The sequence below is a fragment of the Mustela erminea genome, chromosome 3 (genome assembly GCF_009829155.1).
Source record: "Mustela erminea isolate mMusErm1 chromosome 3, mMusErm1.Pri, whole genome shotgun sequence".
Lineage (NCBI taxonomy): Eukaryota > Metazoa > Chordata > Mammalia > Carnivora > Mustelidae > Mustela > Mustela erminea.
In genome coordinates, this window is record NC_045616.1 from 61543708 (window position 1) to 61570627 (window position 26920).

Genomic DNA, 26920 nt, shown 5'->3' on the forward strand with positions numbered 1-26920 from the left:
GAGGTTACTCCTGTTGATACAGACCAAGCCAATTTTTTAACTTCAAAGCAGAATTTGGGGGCTGTCCCCCAGTAGTTGGACCCCTAGTACTTGGTACATTTAGGGGGCCATTTCCTACATATTACCTTGTGTACCAGCCATGGGTTGCATTCTGATGTTGTAATAAAGGTTTACATTATTTAACAAAGTGAAACATAGGTCTGGAATGTTAAAAATTTATTATTGAAAAAGCTCTATTGCCAAAATGCCCTTAAAAATTGCATTTTATGTGTTCAACAATTTTGTTTTCTTGTATGATATTTGTAGCATTTAAAGCAAAGCATAAATAAAGAAATATTGTTATGGAGACCATTTAGTACTATGCACAGCCATTTTCATATAAGAAAAACATTTTTGAGTTTGTTTTTTAGACATCTATTCCCCCTACTGGTGATATTTATTCTTATTTGGCTACCAAAAAATAAATAAATAAATCATGTTCTGATAATAGGAAGAGAAGGAGCCTGACTGAATTACTTGAATATCTCAGTGATGTGATTGCTTCTGTGATTAATTCTTAAATTCAGACGTTCAACACCTCTGAACTCCCACCAAGAAGATAAGGTTACTCTGAAAAGTCCTTTCTTCTTAACTTTGGAGCATATAATATGTTGTCACCTCAGAGTCTGAAATTTGGAATGTCTTTAGTGTTGATGAGCTGTGACCCCCTTTGTTTAGCCAACTAGTAGAGGTTGGAGACTAAAGAAACCTCAGATTTTTCTGTCCTCAGAAACTACCTGTCTAGAACTGGCCTTCTCACTAGGCACCCAGACCGGCAAAAGGTTGATTGTAAAAGGGCCTATTGTAAGGTGCTTTTACATGATGTCTGCCTTCAGTCTCTACTTAGACACCTTTTGTACTTAGGGGACCTCCTGCCCTCACTCTGCCCCCATGACTGGATCATTGGCCATAGAGAACTAGAGTGCTGGGGTATGTTTCTTTCCTCAAATGGAGGATGTTTAACTAGGACTAGAGCCTAAAACTGATGTATGCAGGACTAGCTCTTTAGGGGAATGAACCCTGCCTGTGGCATATGCCCTTAGCATACTCAAGGCCCAGGAGAGCCATGTTAGGGGCCCATGTAGCTGTGGATGCTTAACCTGTGTGTCCTAAAGAGGGCTTCCTGGAGCAGCATTTACCCCAACCCCTTCCAGGCCATCAGAGCCACATCCTACCTGTTACCTTGAAACAGCAAATCAGTGCCTTTCTGCTTTTGACAAAGGACTGCTCCCACATGCCATGTCTGAGCCTCTGTTTCCTCATCCGTATGTGGAAGAATAAGAAGTCATCTTCACAAGGTTGATGACAAGACTCCTTAGGAGCCACAGTTACCACATGTTGTGAACTAGTGGCTGCCAGGGCAGCTGAACCCTCTTCTTCGTACTTTAGGCCCCACACCCTTGTATGACCAGTATAGGCTGTTCCTCAGTAGGAGGCCTGTCTCAGCCCTACCCTGCTTCTGGGTACTTCGCTGCTGGCTTAAGCAGGGAAACACAGCCTACAGCCTGAAAGGGATGGAGAAGTCAAAGGTCCCATGAGCCGATTTCATGAGGTGGGGCAGGGGAAATCATGAGAAGAGCATTAGGATCACAGGACTGGGGTTCTAGTTCTGGCTGTGCTATACCTACTATGTGTTCAAGGAAAATTCCTTTTGCCTCTTTAAGCTTGGATTTCTTGTCCTCAAACTGAGGCACTTGACAAGATGATGTCTAAAGTATTCACTCCTCATTAACATTCTGGAATCCACAGAAAGCAGAAGGTATGGGATGTTTCCTGTCCTCTCAAGCTCCAGCAATCCATGGAAAACTTCCTACAGTGACAAAGAGCTCTCTTCTAGCAGGATTTCTAAAATAATGGACTCCTTTAACAAGACTAATGTAATGAGCAAAGTGTTCATGAATCTGAAATAATGTATTAAATTTCATATGGCCTTTTAAAATTAAGGGAGAGGGGGAGTTGAACAAAATGTACAGTGGACATTATGAACTTAAAAGGCTTGTGAAATTGCTCCATTAAGATTAGTAAATATTTGCTGAACTCCTACTCCATTCCAGGCACAGTGCCAGGCACTAGGAGCACCAGGATAAATAAGATAATCCCTGCCCTTTGAAAACAATCAATGTAGAGTGTAGGCACACCAAAATTTAAAAAGTCATTTCAAAATACTGTATGTAATAAGGGCAGTGGCAGAGATATGCCCAGGATGCCATGGGGCCCCACCCAGCCTGGGGAGAGTCCTAGAAAGATTGCATATGGGAAATGATAACTGAACTGACTTTGAAAGAAGTGCTTTAGGTCTTTTTGCTAAACATAAAGCTCTACTAGGAGCTTTCCAGTTTCAGTATAGTCTGAACCTGTCCTGTTAAGGTTGACATTTTTTGGCTTTTTTTTTTTCCTAGAAGAGAGCAACCCAACCTTTTGAAGTGGAAGAAGAGTGTCAAAGTCTCTTAGTTAATTCCTTTCCAGTTTTTTTATATAGTGGTATTGTTTTGGGTTAGATTAGGATCTTTAGGCTCAATTCTAAATGTCCTGAAGTATAATCCACTGATGGAAAGGCTGCCTTAAGACCATTGATTAGGATCACTTACGGTTCTCAGGCCTTGGCCTTCCTTTTTGAACTAGACTGTCTCTGTCGCCAAGGTACTCAGTAAACTCCTCAGAGCTCTAAGTTACAATAGGAGGGAAGAAATGAAACCCCAACACAACTCTAAACTCAGGTTTAGAGAACTTGAGATCTTCACTGAACTGTATTCAATGTATTGTAGGCACTTGTTGTGTTCTCCATGAGGTACCTTAAATTAATGAAGTTTCTAGTTGAAATTGGACTTCCTTTTTATTTATTTATTTTTAAAGACTTATTTATTTATTTTGTGCATGCAAGCTGGAGGAGGGCCAGGTAGAGAGAGAAGCAGAGTCCCTGCTGAGCATGGAGCCCCACGTAGCCTGATCCCATGACCCTGAAATCATGACCTGAACCTAAATCAAGAGTCTGATGCTTAACGAACTGAGCCATCGAGGTGTCCCTGGACTTCTTTTTAAGAAACAAAATAAAAATCTTAGGAAAATGCCACTATGGAGCTACTATGTATAGGTATTCAACAGATACCAGTATTTTCTCTGTTTTGGAAGACAGATGAAGTGTAATGTCATTGAGGTTGTCCAAAGAGAGGATACCTTATCTGTTCCAAAGGAGAATCTACAACAAAGCACTGACGGGATAGATTGTGAGCTCCTAAAAGAAGAAACTGGCCTCTAGGTCTCCATGACAAGTCACAACCAACAAAACATTTCTTTCTAGAGAGAAATATGATAGGTCTAATAAACCTGGAAGTAAGGAAGGATTGCTTCTTACTGTATCCTTTGAGCGTGAGAGAAAACAGTGGGTGTGATGCCAGAACAATTTGGTGGATTGGTAACTTGTCGAATGACTGTCTTGAAGGGGTGCTGATTTGGACACATGTCATTTGGAAGGAGTTTGTAGTATTAAGTAAGTCCTAGGGAGCTGCTTTGCATCTTTTTGGAATAAGACAGAGAGGAAAGAATATAAGAGAAAAAATAAAGAGGGATGGGACACCTGGGTGGCTCAGTCATTAAGCATCTGCCTTCAGCTCAGGTCATGATCCCGGCGTCCTGGGATTGAGCCCCGCATCAGGCTCCCTGCTCCGGTGGGAAGCCTGCTTCTTACTTGCCCACTCCCCCTGCTTGTGTTCCCTCTCTCGCTGTCTCTCTCTCTCTATCAAATAAATAAATAAAATCTTAAAAAAAAATAAATAAAGAGGGAGAAAAGGCAGTGAGGGCTATTTAGCCATGGGAACTCTGACCATAACCTAGTCCTTTTGGTGTTTATGTTAATTTGGAAGGTGGTAGAGAGTGTGATCAACCAAACTGCAGATGATGCCATCAGAAAGAGAAGTGGGATGCAACAAGTCCTTGCCAAGGATAAGATAATGGGCTAAACATAACAAGATGAAAGGAAACTGGGATGAATGCAAGTTTCTACCCATGGGTCCAAAAAATCAATGTGCTAGTTAAGATGAGAGAGGCATGAATTAGCTGCAGCACTTACAAAACAGATAAAAATCCCAAAAGACAAAGGGTTTGAATTGCCTGTAAACTCATTGACAATCGGGTCAAGTAATCTAATGGGATCTTAGGCTAGAAGGAGGGAACCAGTGGTTCTCCATTACCCTGAAATGATACTCAGACCACATCTGCAAAATTCTGTCCAGTTCCTTGCTTGGAGTTTTAAGAGGGATGTAGACAAACTGGAATGTGTCAGAGGAAAGACCAGCAGAGTGAAAACCGTAATATTTTCCCAGGAAAGAGAAGATAGGAGGGACATAAGTGCTGACTTCAAATGTCTGAAAGAATTCGTTTGGAAGAGAAACAAATCTGAGACCAGTATAAGGAAGAACTTTCTAACAAAACTGTTGAAAGTTGAAATGGGCTACTTGGGGAGTCAGTGTTGTTTTCATCGACTGTAAGTGTTTTAATACAGTCTGAGGGTTACCACTGTACAATGAGGTAAAAGGGACTGTGTATGTATGGGTATGCACACAGAGGTTTTCTTTTACACATTCTTGGAGCAAATACTATGTGCCAGTGGGGATGTCAAGACGTAGTACCTTCCATAAAAGAGACAGATCAAAACCATAGCCCAGCAAAACTCACGCAGTTCTAGATATGTGAAAAGTAAGTGCAGGGTGCCTGGGTGGTTCAGTTGATTGGATGTCTGCCTTTAGCTCAGGTCCTAATCTCTGGAGGGGCTCCCTGCTCAGCCGGTAATCTGCTTCTTCCCTCTGCCCCTCCCCCTGCTTGTGTTCTCTGTCAAATAAATATATAAAATCTTAAAAGAAAAGTACAATAGAAGAGAGAAAGGAAGTTACTAACTCAAAAATGAATTCTGAGCTAGGCAAAGCCGAGTGGAACTGTGGCATCCAGCTGGGGAAGTTCTTGGGTGTGTTGGGCGGGGTGCGGGGGTTGGGGAGTGAATAGTCTGCTGGAAGAAGAGACTGCAGAGTATAGGCTGGGACTAGGGTCGTGAAGGACCTTAGGTATTTTTTTTTTAAGATTTTAATTTATTTATTTGACAGAGACACAGAGAAGGAACACAAGCAGGGAGATGGGAGACGGAGAAGCAGGCTTCCCGCTGAACAGGGAACCCAATGTGGGGCTCCGTGTGGGGCTCAATCCCAGGACTCTGGAATCATGACTTGAGCTGAAGGCAGACACTTAACCGTTGAGCCACCCAGGTGTCCCAAACCTTAGGTTTTATGATAAGGAGTTAGCTTTTCATTTAAGGGGAAGAAGGGAGGAAATTGGCAGAGACTACTTAGAACATATATTTTCAGACAATGATTCTGTTGACAGAGAAGATGGACTGGACTCAGGGAAAAGTGATGACAAGGAGGCTTGTTGGTCATCTCCATTTCTGAGAGCCTTGAGTTCATGGATTGATATTAAATGTGAATATTCTTTTGGATGAAAAATGCTTTTAAGAGGGTTAGTAACAAGAATGCATCTCTGTGTTTATGCAAAAAGAAGTTGTTTGTCTCCAACCATAAAAATGGGCAGAAGAGGTCTGCGGAGATATGGCTGCGTGACCCCAGGTCGAGAAGGCCTGGTCTGACACTGACTAGTAATAATTTCCAAGAAGAGCCGTAATATAGAGCTGCTAGACATAGGCTGTCAGCATTGGATGAAGAAGACTGCTTAAACTGAATGTTAATTCGAACAGAGAATTAGAAATTGCGAGATTTTAACCCCTGAGAAAAAGAAAAGCTGCCACTGACGTCAGGAGCTGGCCAGGCACTCACAGCTAGGCTTTGGTGCTCTTCTGTTGAACATAAGCAATTTCACAGGGTACCAGCACCACACAAGGCCACTCTGTGACCATGATGGATCTAGACAAAACAAAACCTCCTCATAATCATGTCTGAATGAAAACAAAAGCAAGAACATTGTTCAAACCACAAACATATCCAACCATTCCCTTCTTGGGCTAGTAGGAGTGACTGTTGCTTCTTTGCCGGTAACAGCTATGGCCTATCTTCATTCTCCTCAGACCACATCTGCAAAATTCTGTCCAGTTCCTTGCTTGGAGTTTTAAGAGGGATGTAGACAAACTGGAATGTGTCAGAGGAAAGACCAGGATAGTGAAAACCGTAATATTTTCCCAGGAAAGAGAAGATAGGAGGGACATAAGTGCTGACTTCAAATGTCTGAAAGAATTCGTTTGGAAGAGAAACAAATCTAAGACCAGTATAAGGAAGAACTTTCTATCTTGTAGATAAGGTGTATTAAGATACTCTGTCAAAGTGTTACCCTACTTCCTGATGGCATGCAGTGCAAATCCAGGCCTCATTTCCTTGAACCCTTCTCCAGCTCACCTAACACCAGTCCAAATCCCATAACAAATGCTTTCTAACTCCTTTTACTGAGATAGATGCCTCATGGTTCAGTATGATGCATGTTCTCTTTCATTGCAGTATATGATCAAACCTATTTTTTCCGTAGGGTCTTTGAGTAGAAGGCATTGATACACCATTACTTTATATTTTATTCCTAGCATCACAGGTTCAATGTGTCCCTGAGATTTTCAGATAGAATATTATGCACCACTAGGAATGAAACAGACCGTGTACTGCTTGAAACTTGGGTGCTTCAAGACTTGGGTTGTCTACTTTGTTCTCCTAAAACGGTTCCAAAAACCACCTCAAAATCAGCAGCTAGTCTATGAAGATTCCTGGGTCTCTCCTGTGAAATGACCCTCTGAGACCCTGCTGTACATGGTACTGACCTCTTTGGCAAATGATATAAAATTTTATAAATTATATATATTTAAGCAGATATAGTGTTGAATAGTGTTGTAAATGTTTTTAAGCACCCCCTATAGATTATAAAGTCATTGAGAGCGAGGACTCTGTCTCATTAATCTTTGTGTCCTCAGTGTCTAACATAGTAGCATATAGAAAATGTCCAGTGAAAGAAAGTTCATTTAATGAATAAATGAGAAAATGAATGAATGAAATGTTAGACTTGGAAGGGACTTAAACAGTTACCTAGGCCAGGATCTCAAACTCAGATGCATAGTGGGGCTCAGCAGGTGATGACAAGGAGGGGCCTGTGGCCACTTGAACAGTACCTGTCCTATCAGTCCCAGTGAGTTGCCAGGAAGAAATGTGGATTCACTGTTGCTGGAATCTTGTGGATTTTAATGAAAATAGAAGTATATCTCTATTTTTAAACATTTTAAAACACCATGTGGGCCTCATATAGCTGTGGACCAGATTTAGTTTCTGGGCTGCCAGTGTGTGACTTCTGATCTTGGCCAACCCCTAATTTTATACATGAGGACACTGTGGCCCAGACAGATTAGGGACATGCCTGAAGTAACCTAGCCGTCAGTGGCAGAACAGACTCAAACCTAGGTCTTAAGAATCACAATCCAAATTAGTATCTACTGGTCATATTCTGGGAGTAGGGCATTCAGAACTCACACTCCTACTCAAGCCAAAGTGCAGGTGTACAGGGTAAGGGAAAACCTGAGTAAAAGTCTTAGAAATGGGATCTAAACTTTGCTGATGGTTCCATATGCCAGGTAATATTTCTAAGCAACATTTCTAATATTTGTTTCCCTTTCTTGATGCTGTGTCTATTTCCTTCTCACTAGTACATTTAATTACATATATTTTGAATGTAGTACATGTAACTGTATAAAATGTCAAATTGTACTATTACCCTTATGACAACTACCTGTACCCAGCCCTACACCTCACCTCCTGAGTCCTAATCCCCAAAGGCAACTACCTGTAAATCCTTGAGCTGTTCATATAACTTGCTGGAAAGCCTTTTCATTAGGTTTCTAAATTTTTAATTCCGGTATAGTTAACATATAGTGCTTTATTAGTTTCAGGTGTTCAACAACTCTGTTCTGTACAATTCTATCCATTACTTAATGGTCATCATAAGGGTACTCCTTAATCCCTATTACCTGTTTCACCCACCTCCCCTCTGGTAATCATTAGTTTATTCTCAGTAGTTAAGAGTCTATTTCTTGTGGTACCTAGGTGGCACAGTCGATTAAGCTTCCAACTCTTGATTTCAGCTCAGGCCATGGTCTCAGGGTGGTGAGATTGAGCCTCTTCTCAGGGTCCTCACTCAGAGTCTACTTAAGTTTTTCTCTCCCTCTCTCTGTGCCCCTCTCTCTTGAGCTCCCTCCCTCTCAAATAATTTTTTTTAAGGGTCTGTTTCTTGATTTGTCTTTCTTTGGTTGAATTATTTTGCTTAGTATTATACTCTCTAGTTCCATTCATGTTGTTGCAAATGGCAAGATTTCATTCTTTTTTATAACTAAATAGTATTACATTATATATTGATCAATTAATGGATACACTACATCTTCTTTATCCATTCATCAGTTGATGGACATATGGGCTCCTTCTGTAATTTGGCTATTGGTAAATAATGCTGTAATAATCATAGGGGTGCATGTACTCCCTTTGAATTAGTGTTTTTGAATTTTAGGGGCAAATACCCAGTAGTGCAATTACTGGATCATGTGGCAGTTCCTTTCTCAATTTTTTCAGGAGACTCCATACTGGAGTGGCTGGAGCCACTGGAGTGGCTGCACCAATTTGGATTCCCACCAACAGTGCATGAGGGTTCCTATTTCTCCATATCCTCACCAACACTTGTTTCTTGTGTTTTTGATTTTAGCTGTTCTCACAGGTGTGCAGTGATATCTCATTATGGTTTTGATTTGCATTCCCCTGGGGATGACTGATGTTGAGCATCTTTTCATGTGTCTGTTGGCCATCTGATATCTCTGAAAATTCTTTTTAAATTCATTATATTCTCCATCTTCTTTTCTTTTTATATTCTCCATTTTCAATGGAGATGTATGCCCTTTTAAATCTGGAAATGTATGCCTTTGTGCTCTAGAAAATTTTCTTCTATAATTTATTTGATAATTTTCTTCCTTTCATTTTCTCTGTTATCTACTTCTAGAATTCCTCTTCATTGGTTGATTTTTTTCCCCCCAAATTTATCTTATAGCCTTCATATTGTCTTTTTAACTTCTGCTCTTACACTTTTAAATTCCCTGCACTTGGGGGCACCTGGGTGGCTCAGTGGGTTAAGTGTCTGCATTCAGCTCAGGTCATGATCCCAGGGTCCTAGGAGAGGCCCCTGTCAGACTCCCTGCTCAGCAAGGAGCCTGCTTCTCCCTCTCTCTCTGCTGCTCCCACTGCTTGTGCTCTCTCTGTCAAATAAATAAGTAAAATCTTCTTAAAAAAATAAAATAAATTCCTAGCACTTTTTCTTATTCTCTGAATCCTTTCTCTCTAATGTTCTCCTGTTCTTTCATGGCTTCAACATTGTCTTGTATCTCCTAATAATTATAGTTTGTTTTGTTTGCTTGCTTGTTTGTTTGAAGTTGCTTATGTTCTGGTCTGTTTTCTCTGAGTTCTTTTTTACTCAGTGTGCTTGGTTCAATCTGTGCTTATTCCATTAGCACCTGTCCTCAAATATCTAATGGGCTTTGGTTATCTAATCACATTTGAAAGTGGGGCACTAAAATAAAGAAATACATGAATGAATGAATGAATGAATGAATGAATGAGCAGAGCTCTCAAATAATGTGATGTGGTGAATAAGTGCTGTGTAGATGGTCGGGCTTTTTGACTGGTAGGCGTTACTGTACGACAACCAGGTGGAGGGCCACCAGTTTTTTGGGGGATCTCTGTTGGTCAATGCAGACAATTTGTTGAGAGAAGAATCCTCCAGATTCTATCCTGAAAAGTTAAAATGCTGGCTCCCAGTGTTCTAAGAGCCAAATAGAAGAATAGGAGAAGTGGGTTTGGAGAACTTAGCATTTAGTAGGCAGACTTCCACTCCATTCCCTGGTTTCTCACATTCTGCCTCATCCATATGCTGGTGTCCCCAGGTACTTTCTGGTCCAACATCTCCAAACAAAAAAATCTCTAATCACCTTCTAGGGATGTGGGTTTGGAAGGATTCGTTTATCTTTACAAGACTTGTCCACCCCTCCTGTTTGCAGTCCTCCCCACACTGCCACCTTTAGAGGTGTGCTGGTACTTCAAGTGCTTGTGCCTCTCCTGGTTAGTGGGGTGAGGGCTGCTTGCTTCTTGTAGGTTCTCCCCACTGCAGGCTCAAGTCTTGGTTTTGAGGGTCTACAAAGTCAATTACTTCTTTTACTTCTGCATTCTAGCTTCTGAAATTTTGTTTGCCTTTCTTCTCTACCTGTCACCTCCTGTCTGGCTCTCTGCTTTTTTGGATAGTGCCTCTTTATTCCTTTACCATCATTTTAGATGGTCTGCAGAGCAGAGACCAATGTATACGTTTGACACTTAACCAACTGAGCCACCCAGGTGCCTTGAACAAATGATGTTCTAATACTTACAGTATTTCCCAGTTTTATGAAAAGGCCCATGTGTCACCAGTTTGAATATTTTAAACCTGTCTAATACCTTTTTAGTTCTGTGATTATTCATAGCTGAATTGCAGCTTACTAATCTCTGCAATGATATTTACATGAGCATAATGTTGCTTTGTGTTGAGTCATAAGGGAGTCCTGTAACATTCTTTATGAAGCCAGTATCTATTATTATTAACAATAATGGGATTGGGGAATATGCCATCAGATTTGGCTTGAGATAAAGAATCCTGTTACTAACTAACAATTATGGCAGTGGCAGTGGGGATGATGGTACTGGTGGAGATGTAGGGGAAGTGACAGTGATCAAGTGAAAGTACCAAGACAGCAGTAATTGAGAGGTTTTGTTTTGTTTTTAATAAACTCCCTTTATTTATTTACTATTCTTGGGATCTTTATTATCTGATCTTCAACATGTGGGATAACCATCATGTATAAAGGTATGTCCACAAGTCTGAGCACCCACTTCTGGCCCTATCCATAGCTCTAAGTGTTCTTACAGAGTCAGGTGGCAAGAAGATCAGATCACCTACATGGTGTGATCGAGAAGGGCCACACCTATTTTTCACTGCGGTCCCTCAACTCTACAGAAGGACCAGGTTTGACTCATGTGACTAAAAGTGGCAATTATACAACTACAACCATGCCTACCTGTCAATTAATGTTTCTAATCTAAGACACAGTACTGGGAGTTCTGAGGGACACAAAAGGAGAGATAGTCCTTTATTCTCCAGGAATTTACCAGCTGTACTAAGCAGTATAGGGTGAGATGGTTTAAAAGAGGAACAGTTCAGAATGGGGAGGATTGACTGGACTGGGACATTCCCATTGCACTTTGGCTATATCTCAATCCTAAGATCCATTCCATGGCATAGTTACTTGCCAACAAATGCTGACTACAGGGTTGTCTTCTCCATTGAGAGAATGGAACCTCCATTCATGTTTGTCTCCCCAGCAGTTTGAACAGTTCTTGGCACATTCAGTAAATGGTTATTGAATGAAAGAATGAATGAATGGATGAGTGAATTTGCAAAGTTAGGCTGGATCTCTGATAATATGTAGGAAATAAGCAGAGGAAGTCAGAAGCTGGTACCAGAAAGTATGGTTGGAGTATATAACGAGTGCTCTGAAACAGATCTCACTGAAGTACAGGACTCAGTGGATGAACCATGGGAAGGCAGTTTGGATATGGAGGGGGAAAGGCTTTTAAAAACCGGTTTACAGAGTTTGGACTTTATCCTTTAGGAAAAGGTGAGTTATTGGCATATTTAGTGTAGAAGAGGGATTTGATGACAGTAGGGCATTTGGAAGATTAACTTGTTAGGTTCATGCTGAATGAAATGGTTGGGGAAGAGACTAGAGCCAGAAAGGATACTTCGGAGGATACTGCATTGGTCCAAGTGACATTTGTTGATGGTCTGGTTAGAGTAGTTGGTGGTAGTAGGAAAGGAGAAGAAGAAATAGATGCAAAAAAGGAAAATATACAAGAATAATCCATTAAAATAGAAATTCTAAAAAATATTCAGCTAATAAACTGGGTTAGGAGTTTTTGTTATCTCACACTTTCCAGCTTTTATCGTATGAATACTTTTTCTGAGCACACATTTGACTGAAAATTAAAGAGATTCTGATGGGAAGCTGGCAAGTGAATGTTCTAACATGTTCAGGGTAAGGGACCAGACTAGGTTCCCATGGTGAAATTGCTGTAGCTCTGCTCCCTTCAGCCTTTTCTTTGCCTGAGATCAAGCCTACAAACCTAGGTAATGAAGAGCTACACTTGGTCATGGGGGCGGGTATTAGACATGATGGGGCCACCATTTCCTACAGTCTCATAAACCACTGGAATCCTCTTCTTTATGGATTTAATCAGATACAATTTTTGGAAAACAATTATATTTCAAGCCCTTAATCTTACAAATTTGTCCTGAACTATGTAGAACGATGGCAATTAGTATTTAATGGGTGGGGTGGAGGAAAGTGGAAGGAAACAGAAAAAACAATGAAGGAAGGAAGGAAGTTCTGAAGGAACTTGAGTGGCCATTTTTTCCCCCAATCTTGCTTAACATAAACATCTTTACTGTAGAGGTTTAGGTCTTATGGACAACAAAATGATGAACATTCCAGACCATAACTGTTCTGAAAAAGTTTTTGCAGCAGGGATGTTATCATATTCATAATAAGCATAACAGAATACTCAAAAAGACATATTCACATTTTAAAAAGACAAAGTAAAGTGTAACATTGAAATTTTAATATCTTCACAAAAATCTTTAATTTTCTTTTTATTTATTTATTTATTTATTTATTTTTCTTTTAAGATTTTATTTATTTATTTGACAGACAGAGATCACAAGTAGGCAGAGAGGCAGGCAGGCAGAGAGAGAGAGGAGGAAGCAGGCCCTCTGCGGAGCAGAGAGCCCGATGCGGGGCTCGATCCCAGGACCCTGGGCTCATGACCTGAGCCGAAGGCAGAGGCTTAACCCACTGAGCCACCCAGGCGCCCCTTTAATTTTCTTTTTAAAAATGAACCAACAAGGGGCTCAGTTGGTACAGCATGTGACTCTTTTTTTTCCTTAACAAATGATTTTTTTTTAAAGATTTTATTTATTTATTTGACAGAGAGAAATCACAAGTAGATGGAGAGGCCGGCAGAGAGAGAGAGAGAGAGAGGGAAGCAGGCTCCCTGCCGAGCAGAGAGCCCGATGCGGGACTCAATCCCAGGACCCTGAGATCATGACCTGAGCCAAAGGCAGCGGCTTAACCCACTGAGCCACCCAGGCGCCCCAGCATGTGACTCTTCATCTTGGGGTCATGAGGTCAAGCCCAAAGTTGGATATAGAATCTACTTTAAAAATATGAACCAACAAAAAAAAAAGTACAAAAATTAATAATAATACTGTCTTCCACCTATGCTTGAAGCAGATCCTGCAGTTACAGTGTGACATTTTTTGTATTCCTTATTCACCACAATGATCAGAGATCACCTTAAATTTCAGCATTTAAGTGCTGCTTCATGATCTCTGGAACAGGTTAAATAAATAATATCTATAATCCCCAAATTTAACACAATGTGTTGTTAAATGAAGAAGAGAATGAACTATTATCCTTTGTATTTGAAGATGTCTCTACTTATGGTGATCACTGATCACATGTGCAAGCTGAAAGGTGATGTGAATGACCTGCTCCTTTCCACTGTGTAATCCAAGAAGGTCTGTGCTAATTTTCAACACTGCCCCCAAGGTCCTTTTTTATACATTAACTTAATAATAATGTCACAGCATTACTACTATTACTACTACTACTACTGATTATGATAATAAGGATGTCATCAACAATAATACAATAGTAGGACACTTGTAACCAATATTTTTGGTCTTTTATCTTGCCCTTATATCAAAACTCTGTGAGGTAGGATATTATTGCCACTATTTTCTGATCACTGGACATAAAGGTCATATGTTTCCAAGAATATTTAAATTAAAATTGAAAAGGGCCTATTTAATTCCTCTTAAATATTAGTAAAATAGTTTTTTTGCATTGCTCAAATTTGATGTTACGTTGCTAATTAGATTTCTTCTATTTGATTCTAACTCCAAATGATACCTTTCCATCCATGAAACTCCAAACCAAAGACACAGCTCCCATTTTCCTATTCATTTTTTCATACGAATTTTTAATGGCAATTTTATACCAAACCCTGCACAAACATAAATACTGCATTAAAGGAAGATGAATTTATTTTGACCTTTACTGAAAATGCACTGTGAAACAAAGCACTTAAGCATTTATAGCCTGTTAGACACTCACATTACCCACTTCCCTGTAGATAAGAAAGTCCTTCCTAGCAAAAGTAATGTTCGCAAGTAGAGCAGTTTTACAGAGCACTTAACTGCAAAGCCAGATATCATGTTTTTCACTATGAGTCTGTTTTGGTCGGTTTTATGCATCCAAGATCTATAGAAATTAAGGGAGAATAAAAAATGTTACATTCAAGAAATATAGAGGATGACATTTTTTGATGGGTTTTGATGAAAATACAGGATAGTTGCAAGAAAATGCTTAGGGAAAACTGTTAGGTGTTACAAGGGAGATGGAGTGTTGTGGTGTTCTGTTCTCTTTTCAAAAAAGTGTCTCCCACTGGAACTTCAAAGAAATTGGTGGCATTATTTTAGTAATTTTTAGTTAAAAGTGGCTTTCAGTCTACTTACAATAACTAACATACCCTGTCCCCTCAAAATAAAACACCCTTTCTTTGATTGAACTGAAATGAGTATTTTGGTGCTTTTTTTTTCTTTCTTTCTTTTTTTTTTTTTTTGCCATGATCTTTTTCCTTTAGTCATAAGCCTCTAGCTGCAGAGCTATTTCCTCCATCCAGATTCTTGTGTCAGAGAGTTGAGATGTTAAACCACAGCAACCATGAAACTTTAAAATCCCTGATGCATGATGAATGGGTGCTGGGCAAAGCAGCTTAAAATCTATGCTTTTGCTTCTCTTTAAACACTTTAAATTGACAGCGCCATAGATCAAACATTTTTACTGAAGAGGAGAAGCTTTGGCAATTTAACTTAAACAAGTGCACAGTTACCATCATCTCAAGACCTCACCCCTCCACAATTACCCCTTCCACCTGGCGGATTGGGTATATTTCTCATTGAGAGAAAGTGTGTGAGTGTGTGTGTGTGTGTGTGTGTGTGTGTGCGTGTGTGTACGCGCGAGCGCGCGCAGTTATATAACAGGGCAGCCGCTTGTAATCGGGCTGGTATGACACCCGGAGCAACTTCCCCACCGACTCCCAACCCACCCATTCCACCCATCCCACACCTCTAGATGAGCCAGAGACTTCCACCCGCAGCCTCAGGCCCGCAGAGCATGCGCTATGGTAGCGCACCCGCCCACCTCTACTGCAGCCTGTCCCCCAACCCGTTTCTCCTCTTCTTCCTCCTCCTCCTCCTCTTCTTTTCCCTCCCCACCCCCTCCTGGAGCAGTGAAGTTGGCGCGCTGCCCATTCAGGCGTTCAGCGTCTGCTCCTCAGGGATCAGCAGGCAAAGTCACAGTCTGCACAAACAGAGCTTTCAAATTCATAAAATTCATAGGATTTTTCACAAATGAATGAACACAATTTTCTACCAATTTCCTCATTATGCAAATATGCAAAATATCAAATTTAGGCCAATTAGGGTCCTCCACAGTCCCAAATTCACCCGTTTAAGCCATAATTGCAGAAACTATCAAATAATTACGGTCGCTAATTGGAAATATTTGTGACAGATACAACAAATTCTTGCACAAATTACATTTCATTCGAGGAACCACTGCGCGCCACTGAAATTTTATCGAAGTCTAATTTAACTTACATAATGAGTTGAATTGAGTACTTGTTATCAAATTTGAGCAATTCATAGCCCCGTAATGTGGAATGATCAAATAAATTAAAAGGGAATTTATTCAATATTTTGTTGTGATCCTTTTCTCGGAACCATTGCTATTTTGTAGGGAATTTCCTCCTCCCGCGGCCCGGGGCGGGTGTCTGGTGTCACGCAAGCCCCGGCTGTGCCTGCCGCGCAGCGGCGGCGGCGCGAGGAGGCGGCGGGTGACCGGGAGCCGAGAGCCGAGAGCCGGAGCCTCCGCCCAGGTCCGGCCTCAGCCTCAAGCTCTACAGGCAGCCAGGCTGACGCCGATCGCGTGTTCAGCTCAGCGAGCGCTTAGCCGTCGGAGGCCCGCTTGGCCCTTTGCTTTGTTTTATTTAATTGGGTGGAGGGGTCAGCGAATACTTCCGGGTGAAGCGAGGGGAGTTTTTGAAATGATCCGATTTCTGGCAGTGTACACATGCGCGCACACACTTGCACACACGCCCACACATTCATGCCACATGCGAGCCGTACATCCCTGCACACGCACACTGCACTCAGACACTACACCCAGCAACACGCGCACACTCAACACCATACACGCACACGTAAAATATACACTTGATCTTACGCACACACCCCACATACAGGCGCACACATTCTTACACACGCACCACACACTCCTTCACACTCGCGCGCGCGCACATGACTTCGCCTGCGCCACGCACGGGCCTGAGCGAGCCTCGCACAGCCGGCGGGGGGTCTAAAACAACCCTTGAGGCGCGCCTCCCTGGAGTTACTATTTTCCGGGCCCGCCTGCCAAGGGTTAACTGTTGGGTAGGGGTCCCGCGAGGCTGGCGTGTGCACAGTGTCTCAAGGGCCAGCCACATGCACGACACATTTAACACTCCGGGTGGGTGAATGCGCTTCTGCCCTCCCTGGCCTTTGTGTGCATTGTCGGGAGGGGGAAACCTGAGGTAATTTAATGTCACTCTAACCGGGGTCTCCCTGCAGACGAATCCACGCAGCCCCTCTGGGCGCGTGCCCGCGGGTGGGCGCGCACACCCACACACACGTCGCCGGTATCCCCCCTCTCGAAGGTCAGCCTGGGGGACAGGACATTCGTTTTCTCTTTGCACAGTCGCACACACACATTCACTACCACATTTTTTCCAACTGCCTTGTGGCCTCGTTGGCGGATTATAAATGTCTCCTTCTCCCTGTGATTTGTTTAATCCGTGGAAATGGTGCTGGTCCTATGTAAACAAGCCAAGTGCGGAATGAAGGCAGTCACCCATGCGTGGCCAGCCTGCCTATTTGTCAGAAAACCTTCATAAATACTGAGCCGGGGCTGGGCAAGGATGTGATGTCTCCATTTTTGCCAGGAAAGGGCACGAGGAAGACAAAGCGAGGCACGGCAGCGTGTAACCTTTAAGGGACAGATAGTCTGGGAGCCCAGAGGCCGGGAAAGCTCCCGGGCTAATTCAGCGCAGGAGGATGACTGATGCGAGGCCGGCCACAAGCCTGGTGTTTGCTAGAGGAGAGGAGACAAGGCCCCGGGATTTTTATATCCTGGAGCACACAGATACGCATCGCATTTCGCAAGGCTGGGCCTTGAGGCTAGAGTTGCCCCTTTAGGTGTAAGACACCTGCAGATCTCCAGCAGCAACCACCCTTCCTTGTAAGTCTTTCTGAATATTTCATTTCCAACTTCATCCGGTTTCATTCAAAACAAATTCTCAGTGTCCCCTGCAGGTAGCGACAGGGCAGAACTGCAGACCCATCTCTCCCTTTGTCAGAGCACCCAGTGATGACCCATCCAAACTCTGCCTACCCTAGATGTGTGGCACAAACTGTCTTTTTTTTTTTTTTTTGTAAGGAACAATGCATATGTGGCTAATTACACACTCCTAACAAAAGCAGTAATTACTGCCTGTAATTATCATGGTCCTTATTTAGAAAAAATGTGAGAAAATGTCGAGTATTAAAACATGAAAGCAGCTATTAATCAAACCTTTACACCTTCTTTAACTCAGGCGTAATGGTGGGTATTATCATAAATCTACTCTGATAGTAACACAAGAATAATGAGTTCAGTAATGATAGCGATGATGATCATAATGATTTTAACCAACAAAGAATGGTGTAGATTTATTGCTAATAATGTGGTACAGGAACCTCTTTCATTAAAATTACCTATGTGTGTTCTCGCTGGGGTAACCTGCATGTGTGACTGTGTGTGTGTGTGTGTGTGTGTGTGTGTGTGTATTGTCACCTTCCCTTGTGCCTAAAGATCAAAGCTTTTTGCTTAATGGGCATGACCTCCTCCTAGAAAGCCTTTATCTGAGTAGCCTCAGGGTTCTTTCTACCTTCTTCCTTGGAAGAATCTAGAACATCCAGAGACATGTTAACTTGGTGGTACCCACTCCAAAGAAAAAGTCAGGATTGTTCGAGGTATATGTGGAAGGCCAAGGGCCTGGAAAGAAAGCAGATTTTCTGGGGCAGGCCTCTTCCCCCTTTATACTGCCCAACTTGTAACCCCTGCACCCTCTCCAGAGAATGTCATTGTTGGGGAACAGAGGTTGGCCCTCCCTGACACTGTCTTAGCCTACGGGGCTGGTTGGTTTGGCACTTTGAGCTAATGGAAAGAGAAGGGAGGTGGGGATTCTACTCTTTGAGACTTCAGCAGCTTTAAAATTTGCCTTCCCTTTCAAAGTGAAGCAAAGCCCTAGGTGTAGCCTGGGGCCAGGACTCTTGTGGCCCAGGTGGAAGAAGGGCTTAGAGACCCTTAGCCTCTCTGAAGGGCAGATGACTTATGGACTAGCCAGGTGAAAAATAAAAGAGGGGATGTTCAGGTCACCTGATTGTGTCTTCATTTTTTAAAATGAATTTAACTTGGCATTTGTCCTTTCCAAATGTTCCAGAAATTGTCAATGGACAATCATGTTTTAATGTAAACTACAGTCTTAAACATGTGAGTGAAAAGAGAGAGAGAGAGCGAGCGCGAGCACTCACCTTTTGGACATACTTCTCCACTTTAATAAGGGGAAATTTTCAGGAGTTCAAACTCCAAAACCTAACTTTCCCCTCAATTTTCAGCCCTAAGCTAATTCTCCAAAGTAAACCATAAACCTTAAGAGGCTCTGAAAGCTTGAACTCACCAGAGACCATTCAGAAAACTAACCTTCCTGAAGTTATCGCCCAAGAAAAAAGTAAACGCAGCTATGCTCAAAACCTGTAGACATACTTAGTGGTTTTTATACTAGTCTGATTATATTTTCCTACCTAATGCCAACCTTTCCAATTAACTGTAAATTTCTGACAGTCATAAACTATGGAATGCAGTGGTGACATAATTAGGACTTATACATAATAAATAATACATCTGTAGTGTTTTAACCTCCACTACCAGTTATGAGATTAGTGTGTGGGCCAATTAACTACAGGAGCTTTTTTTTTTTAAACTAAGGAACTATAAACACACTGGTTTTAAATGTCCTAATTAGTAACTTGCTCATTAATTAACTTTCTGATTAATTGTGTAGCAATCTAATTTGTAGATGAGCCACTTAAAGAGTGATACCTTGTAATTCTTTCTTCTGTCTTTAAAATTCCCCCGTAAAATGTGATTTTGTATCCAGCTGGCATCTCAGTTGTGGAAATGCTTTCCTTGAAAGAATCTGTGCCTTTGGAATAAAACTAAAACTAAATTGTACTTAATCCGTCCCTATCCGAACTGGACAGGTTGGCTGGAGACAGAGGGTGGGGGTGGGGGTTGGAGCAGAATATACTGTAAATTATAGGAGGAAGTGGATAAAGGGCCAAATTACCCTATACACTTGAGCCTGAAAATAGTTCCCCCTTTCTTATAAAGAAGAGAAAAAGCACTTATGCATGACTTTCATTGCAACCAGTTCTCAAACCCAAAAACCATTTTAGAGGAAAAGAATAATTTTTAAAGAAAACTTATTATGGCCTCCACACCCCTATCATGGACTAGCCCAGGGGATAATTTAATGCCGTGGACAAAGGGCTAATGGACGATTTCAATAAAGGCCGCCTTGCACTGGAACATCCTGGGGCTGTTCTATTAGCATCAGAAAGGGCTTGGGGTCCTGCTTCCACCACAGCTATTGTTGCCCGGGTGTGTCGCCAGTCCCATCCTGCAGAAAGCCTTTAGCCCTGATGGCAGATGATTCTCTAAGTGAATAGAGATGAAGGCAGGGATATTAAGTGACTCTATAAAACATCCCGGACACAATTGTGTGATTGATGGAGGACAAAGTGGGAACAGCAGGACACAGGATCCTGGGAGAAGCAGCCTTGTCAATGCGAGAAACCCATCTCTGGAAACAGCTTCTCCTGGAGGAGTTTGCAGTCTATTTGTATGAGTAATCAGCTGGGCCCCCTCTCTGTCAGCCCTGTTTACTCACTGATTTTCTCAACAAGACAACCATTGACACTGGATGGATGGGGCTAATCTGGCGCAGAACTGGCGGCTTCGCAGAGGCTACAGGTCGAAAATAGAGCGCGGTGCCAGCTTCACCTCGCCTAATCTAGCGGCTAATATTTATTAGAGCCAATTTATACCGCTGCTCTCTCAAAGAGCAAGGAAGGCCTGGGTGCAATTAATAACATGGGCAATAACCACAGACAAACAAATAAATAAGGGTTTGTGAACTGTTTGGTTGGTTTTGAGAGAGGATGGGAGGGGAAAGGGTTGGCTTTGCCACCTGGAGCTGGAAGGCGAGGAAGTAAAGGTAGTCGTGAAGCCCCTAAATAGAGGGGCTTTCTCCTTGGCCCCTCAGCCAATCTCAGAGCAACATCCCGGCTGCAAAATGGCTTTGGAACCTGCACAAATGCATGTAATTCCACTTGAATCCAACAGAATCTGTACAAAGACACCTGCCCTCGCAGGCAGAGGTGCGTGCGCACACTCCTGTTGTAAATATCCAGTTTATGCGCATCCCCACCCAGGGCGGAGGGAAACAGAAGACTGCACGCCTTGCGTTGCGCTCAGCAACCAAGCCCCGCAGTCACCGAGAAGACTGGCTGGTGGCTGTTTGGGAGCTAGGAGCTGGGGAGGCGGGAGAGAGGAGAGAATGTAGATGGGATACTACATAGGGGAACTCTGAGGTCTTAGAGGCTTCAGACCCCTCCCTCTCAAATTCGTGTCCAGTACCTGGGAGGCCTGTTGTTAGGGAGGCTACCAGTTGCTGCGTTTGCCGTGTTTGGATGTTTAAGATATTTTGTTGGGTCAAACTGGAGAGAAACAGGAAGACAAAGTGTGTGTGAGTTCCAGGGCTTGGGTCTGGAGCCCAGGTTGGTATTAAGTCGCGGATAGGCGCACTTTGCGAAGGGCTGGTAGAAAACGGCATTGTCCTTAACTGGGCGCCGCAGCAGCGGGGGCTGCGGGGGCTGCGGCACTAGCGTTGACCTCGCCGCGGCTCAGACCAGCAGACCGAAGGCTGCGAGGAAGGGAGCCCTTTGCCCTTGTGCCCTGGTCTCCCTACTCGCCCTCCCCGACCCTCTCCCGGCCAGCGGGCGCCCGCGCCTTGCTAATTGCTCGGCTCCCTTCATGCACACACCTCCACTAATTTTACATTTCTCATTCTGCGGGTAGCTGGAAAGCGGCTCAGGGAATACGGTTCCTTCTCTTAGCTACCGCATGAATACAGTGAGTGGTGGCCGTCCAGGCCTCCCTGGTCGGGGGGTTTGGTAAATTAGCAGCTTGGCTGTATAATCAGGCATTCGCCATTGAGGCCACAGTGCTGTATCCGTTAACCAGGTGAGATTTCATCATCTAATGGGTTGGGAGGTGTGACCGAGCTGCTAAGTTAGCAATTAAACTTCACAAATATCATTCGATTGCATTTTTTTTTTTTTTTTTTGCAAGCCAGAGACAGGTGACGCCGGGCATTACAGAAAAACAAAAACCAAAAACTCTTTCCAAAATGTACACGCTAAGGGAAATGCTTTCTTTTGTGAAACGTGAAATAATATGGCTTGGTATCTAAACAATATTTCAATATCTTATCCTATAAAACATAGTCCGGTAGTTATGGTTCTAGGTAGAGGAAGAGAATGTTTCTGACCAGCCAGTTCCCCCAAAGGCAGGGAAGAACTATGTCTAAAATACATCATATTAGATAATATCTAATCTAGGACGGGAAAATCTGGGAAATAATGGAGATTTGTCCCTTTGGGCCTATTGTTTAGATTTATTATTATATTAAGTGTTGGAATCAAAGAGAAAAGGGCAAACAGTCAGGTAAAAGGTTATTTCAAGCCTGTAACACAGCTGGCAAGAGCCAGCCTCCTGGGCCTGTGGGACCTGAAGTCCTGCACCTCCACCTTGATCTTTAAGATGCAGCCATATTAGTTGGGGCTGGTTACTGAAATTCTGATATATTAGTTAGGTTTTCTTCTGGAAACAAGTACGGTCTCTCTTGATAGCGAGAATTCGCTATGTCTTTAGGTATGTGGGATAAATACGTGGAATCTATAAAATAGAGAAAGAGTGCGAGACCTAGTAGATTTTTCCAAGTGTTAAATGCCTAAATGGAAACATAACGGAAAATATTATTAGCTTTATCTGGGGACACCAGGGACGCAGGTTAAAGTATTTTTCCTCTAATTTGATAGTGAATAAAGCACTTAAAGCACTTGATGATTTATTGATCAAATAGAAATCAGGCAGCAGACAACAGCTCCTTTTAAAATCCCTATTCACACGATTAAAAGCCAAGTGAACTTTTTTTTTTTTTTTTTTACAGTTTTGCTCAGTAAGCTTTATGTTATATAAGGAATAAAAAGAGAACCGTTCTTCCGACCTATAAATCTCTCCTTTGGCTAATATGAATGACTACGGGGCACGTGAACCTCCATTGAACTGTAAACACTCTTTTAATGGACAGTAATGGCCCTATGATTTTTAGCTATTGTTCCAAAATGACTACCATGTTTATTGCCATCATTAAAAATGAATTAAAGAGTTATGAAACTCCTCAATAATGAGAACTCCAGCCGTTTATAAGCGGTGGTTCTCTTCTCCCCAGCGCACTCGAAGGTTCTGCTGCTATGGGTGGCGCAGGCTGAGGGACACCCGCCCGGGGAGACGGTTTTGGGGGGTGGAGGGAGGAGCAGAACATTTCTCTAGAAGAGGCTCGCGAGGGCCTAGAGGACAGGGAAAAAGCGAGGAAGGAAGAGGCAACGGGGTAGGTTAGGGAAGTCCAGAAAGCCTTGCCAGCTCGGACGCTTCCCGCGAGGAGGAGCGCATGTGGGTGGAGGCTGGAGTTGGAGGTCTGGGGAGAGCAGGGGTGTGTCTCCCCGGCCGCGTCGGGGCTGCGGCCAGGAGCCAAGGACCGCCGGTGAGAGGCTTCAAGTGGAAAGAATGGGGTGAAGAGACTGGGGGTGGGGGCAGCGAGAAGAGTCCACGCGGCGGTAGCTGGGCCCCAGAAGGCCCCGGGACAGGAGGGACGCCCGCGCGGGACAGGTGCGGGGGGCGGCTCAGCCACCGCTCCTATCCTACCCCCGCTCCTCAGTGGCGAAGAGGGCGCCTACACCCCCTCCCCCCAGCTCCCGAGCCGCTGGGGGCTTCACAGGAAAATGGCTCAGCAAAGTTGCGTGCAGCCCGTGCACTGTTCTCCGAGGGGTCCCTGGCTGGAGCCTGCACGTTTCTCTTTGCATTAGCAAAGCCCAAAGTCATCCAGTTTGCGCTAATCACCACAATTAGTCCTGAATTATCACCGGACTCTGACAGACGTTCCTTGTAACTCTCTTTTATTTCCAACAGCCCTAATCAGCCGCTCTCATTACAAACGCTGATTAAACTGCAAATTATCCAGCAGCGGCCCTGTTCCCGTCTACCAGCAGCTCGTTCAATATCAATTAAGGCCGAGCGGCAAAGCCTGCAGCCTCCGAGAGCTTCCAACTGCCTGATAGTGGCACTTATTAGTTTGGAAAACTAGGAAAATACTAATAATCAACAACCAGGGGGAAAGAAGAGGCAACCAAACAAAAGGAAGGCAGGAGCGCCGCAGGAAAAAGGAGCGAGCGCGCCGCCTGCCCACCCCAGCCCCTCCCTTGGCCCCAGGTGCGATCCCAGCCCTGAACCCGGGGGGCGGTTGGGGACTGGGAGGGGTCCAGTTCCCAGAAGCCGTGAAGTTGTGCGGGACGGCCGAATGTATTCGCTAAGGCGCTGTCTTAAGCTCGCCGAAGACATTTATTCAAGTAATGCATCGTATTTAGGCATTTAAAACAAAACTAACTTCCAGAACTGCCTCCATCGAGTCGTTCTGAAATCCGTTTCCAATAAGCTGTTTCGTTTGATGCTTAAAACACATTGACCTCGTCCCGTAAATAAAAAGGGAGCTGCTGACAGTTGATTTTATTTACCTATTGTGTCAAATTAGATTTCCACGGCAGAGCGCAGCTCACAGAGGCTGCAGAAAATGCAGTCCTGCCGCCCCACCTCCATCCTTACGTGGGGCTGAGGTGTGAAAACAAAAGCTGCCTTTCTCTCCCCTTCCCCTTCTCCCCCTCCCTTTCCTAGAGTGAGTGGCTGCAGTCGGGAGAAACTAGCCCTTTCCTTCCAAGGAAATTCGGCTTTGCCAAGGGATTCAACTGGGACGAAGAAAGCCGCTGAAGAAAGGTCCTGGTGGGTGTTAACGTGGCTGGGACCCTTAAGTCGCAGCCATTAGCCCTTGAGGCTACCCTCTATGCCCAGGCAGGGGCAAGCTCCATGAGAGCTGTTCTTTTCCTTTTGATGGAATTGTCCCCCATATCCAAAAATTTAAAGATGTGAAGGACCATAACTCACTAAAGCTGGAGAAAGGGTTTAATAGACTGTTAATTTCTGTCTAGGACTGGACAAAGGCATGTGTCTGAGGATTTATACATCATTAATAATGTGTGTGTGTTTGTTTTTACCAAAAACTGTTCATTCCCTGATGGGCTTGAATCCCTTTGAAAACCCGCATGAGGAGTGAATTATCAGAGCCTGCTTAATACAGCTAAGCCCAACAGCCTGAATCTTTTCTTTCTTTCTTTCTTTTTAAGATTTTATTTATTTATTTGACAGACAGAGATCACAAGTAGTCAGAGAGGCAGGAGGAGAGATGAGGAAGCAGGCTCCCTGCTGAGCAAAGAGCCTGATTTGGGGCTTGATCCCAGGACCCTGAGACCGACCTGAGCCGAAGGCAGAGGCTTTAACCCACTGAGCCACCTAGGCGCACTACCCTTAATCTTTTCAAACGGAGTCTGAAATTTACGTTTTTGCCCCTTTCCTAAACTTTGGAGCAAGGTAGTTATAATTACATTTTCTTAGACTTATAAAACAGGAAAAGTTTTCCTGCTCCGCAAGATCTGGTTTGCTTCCTTCTTTCTGCAGTGGAAAAACCACACGACTGATTTGTTTTTCCTTTCGCATTGACTGCCGGGGAGCTCAGAGCTAAATCTCATATTTAGCATGGTGCCCACCTTTCTGATAGAATTACTTCCTCTCATTCCTTAACTCTATATTTTCCTGCTTTTTGTTAGAAATAAGCAGGAATTAAATGTCTTCTGAGGATTTACTGCCTTATCTTTATGCCACCAATCCTACTTTGAGAAGTATAATTTTGGAATTGAAAATACTTGAGGCTTCTTTATAAAATATACCACATTTGCCTCATTGTGTTTCTGGCAATTATTTGCTTTCTAACTTAAGAGAGAAGCTTCTTAATGTTTCTGCTCTTTCTCACCAATGTTGGTGACGCCATTGCTTTCCTTTGTATGTTCAGAACCTCTACTCTAGGCTAGGATCTCATCATCTTAGGCCCAAGTTTCTGAAGCAGGATCCTAAGTCCCCCAAAGACTGATGCATCACTAGATCCCAAACAGCTGCCAGTGCGTTCTCCTGAAACCACTCTGCTCTCCGACTGGGGCTTAAATAGCGTTTTCTTCTCTGCATCATTTCACATATTTTGTTTACATCTTTTGAAACTTTAGAATTTCTATTATGCTAATTTGCATTTGCTGTTACATGCTTTTCGGTGATCTAAAGCTTCTTCTAGTTAAAAATATATTAAGGATTTGCTTTGTACAGGGACTTGCTAAACTCTTTACATGTGTTACCTCATTTGATCCTTATACAATCTTAATATATAGGTACCATTATTATTACTGCTATTCATCTATAAACCATATAAAATAAAGCTCAAAAGATCTATAATCAGTGACCATGCGAGTCAGAGGCCCAGCATGGATTCTGACTTGCCTGAGTATATTGGCCTCCCCAGTCTTTGAGGTAGGAATCAAGCTTTCTGTTTTGTTTCCTCTTCTATCTCATGTAATAAGAGTTGAGAAAAATCATGTATGGAGTGCCTGATTTTTTTAAATCTATGGGACCCCCTCTCCCCAGACATTCACACATGACTTGAAAAGCATGGCTTTGATTCCTACTCCAAAATCCAAGGGAATGTAATCCCTGGGCTATCCATCTTCTCACTGAAAAGGGGAAACATTTCTTTCTTTTTTTCTGTTTCTTTTATTAAATCTACCTTGATCTGAGTGCCACCAGCAGCTGTTGACACATACCTAAGAAGGAAGTATGTTTCTGGGGAGTCCTCTTCTGTGGGACAATACCCCAGTAACCATAAGAAAGGCATCTCTCCAGCTGGCATGGGTAAAACTATGTGAAACCCATTCCCACAGCATTTTGGAATTTGACATTCCAGATAATAATATGCTTCTCATCTGAGATCTGCTCAAAAGGCAAGATTAAGGAAGCCAGCTGATTACAGCTTTTAAATAAGGGCATTTGTGCATGCATTTGTCAATTTTCTGTAAAAGCTGAAAATACTTCCTCAGTCAACTTAGCAATATTAGTAGGAGAGTTTCGCCCATATGTCCTGAAACGCAGATTAAAGTTCTAATCTTGATGAGCAAGGCCTAATTTTGGATATTTTTTAATCAAATTTTATGTCCTGTCATGAAAACCTTGAAAATTTACTTCCCATCATGACATTTTAAAAATTGCCTTTTATCCCTGAATCTGGAGAATAAAGATGCTTTTAGCAGTAAAATTTAGTATGGG

General features: G+C 43.0%; 1 long non-coding RNA gene across 1 annotated transcript in view; it reads left to right on the top strand.

The window, feature by feature from the left end:
- LOC116586210 overlaps positions 1 to 26920 on the top strand; it is a 98268-nt gene that overhangs the window by 45037 nt on the left and 26311 nt on the right. The gene's annotated exons all lie outside the window — the stretch shown is intronic.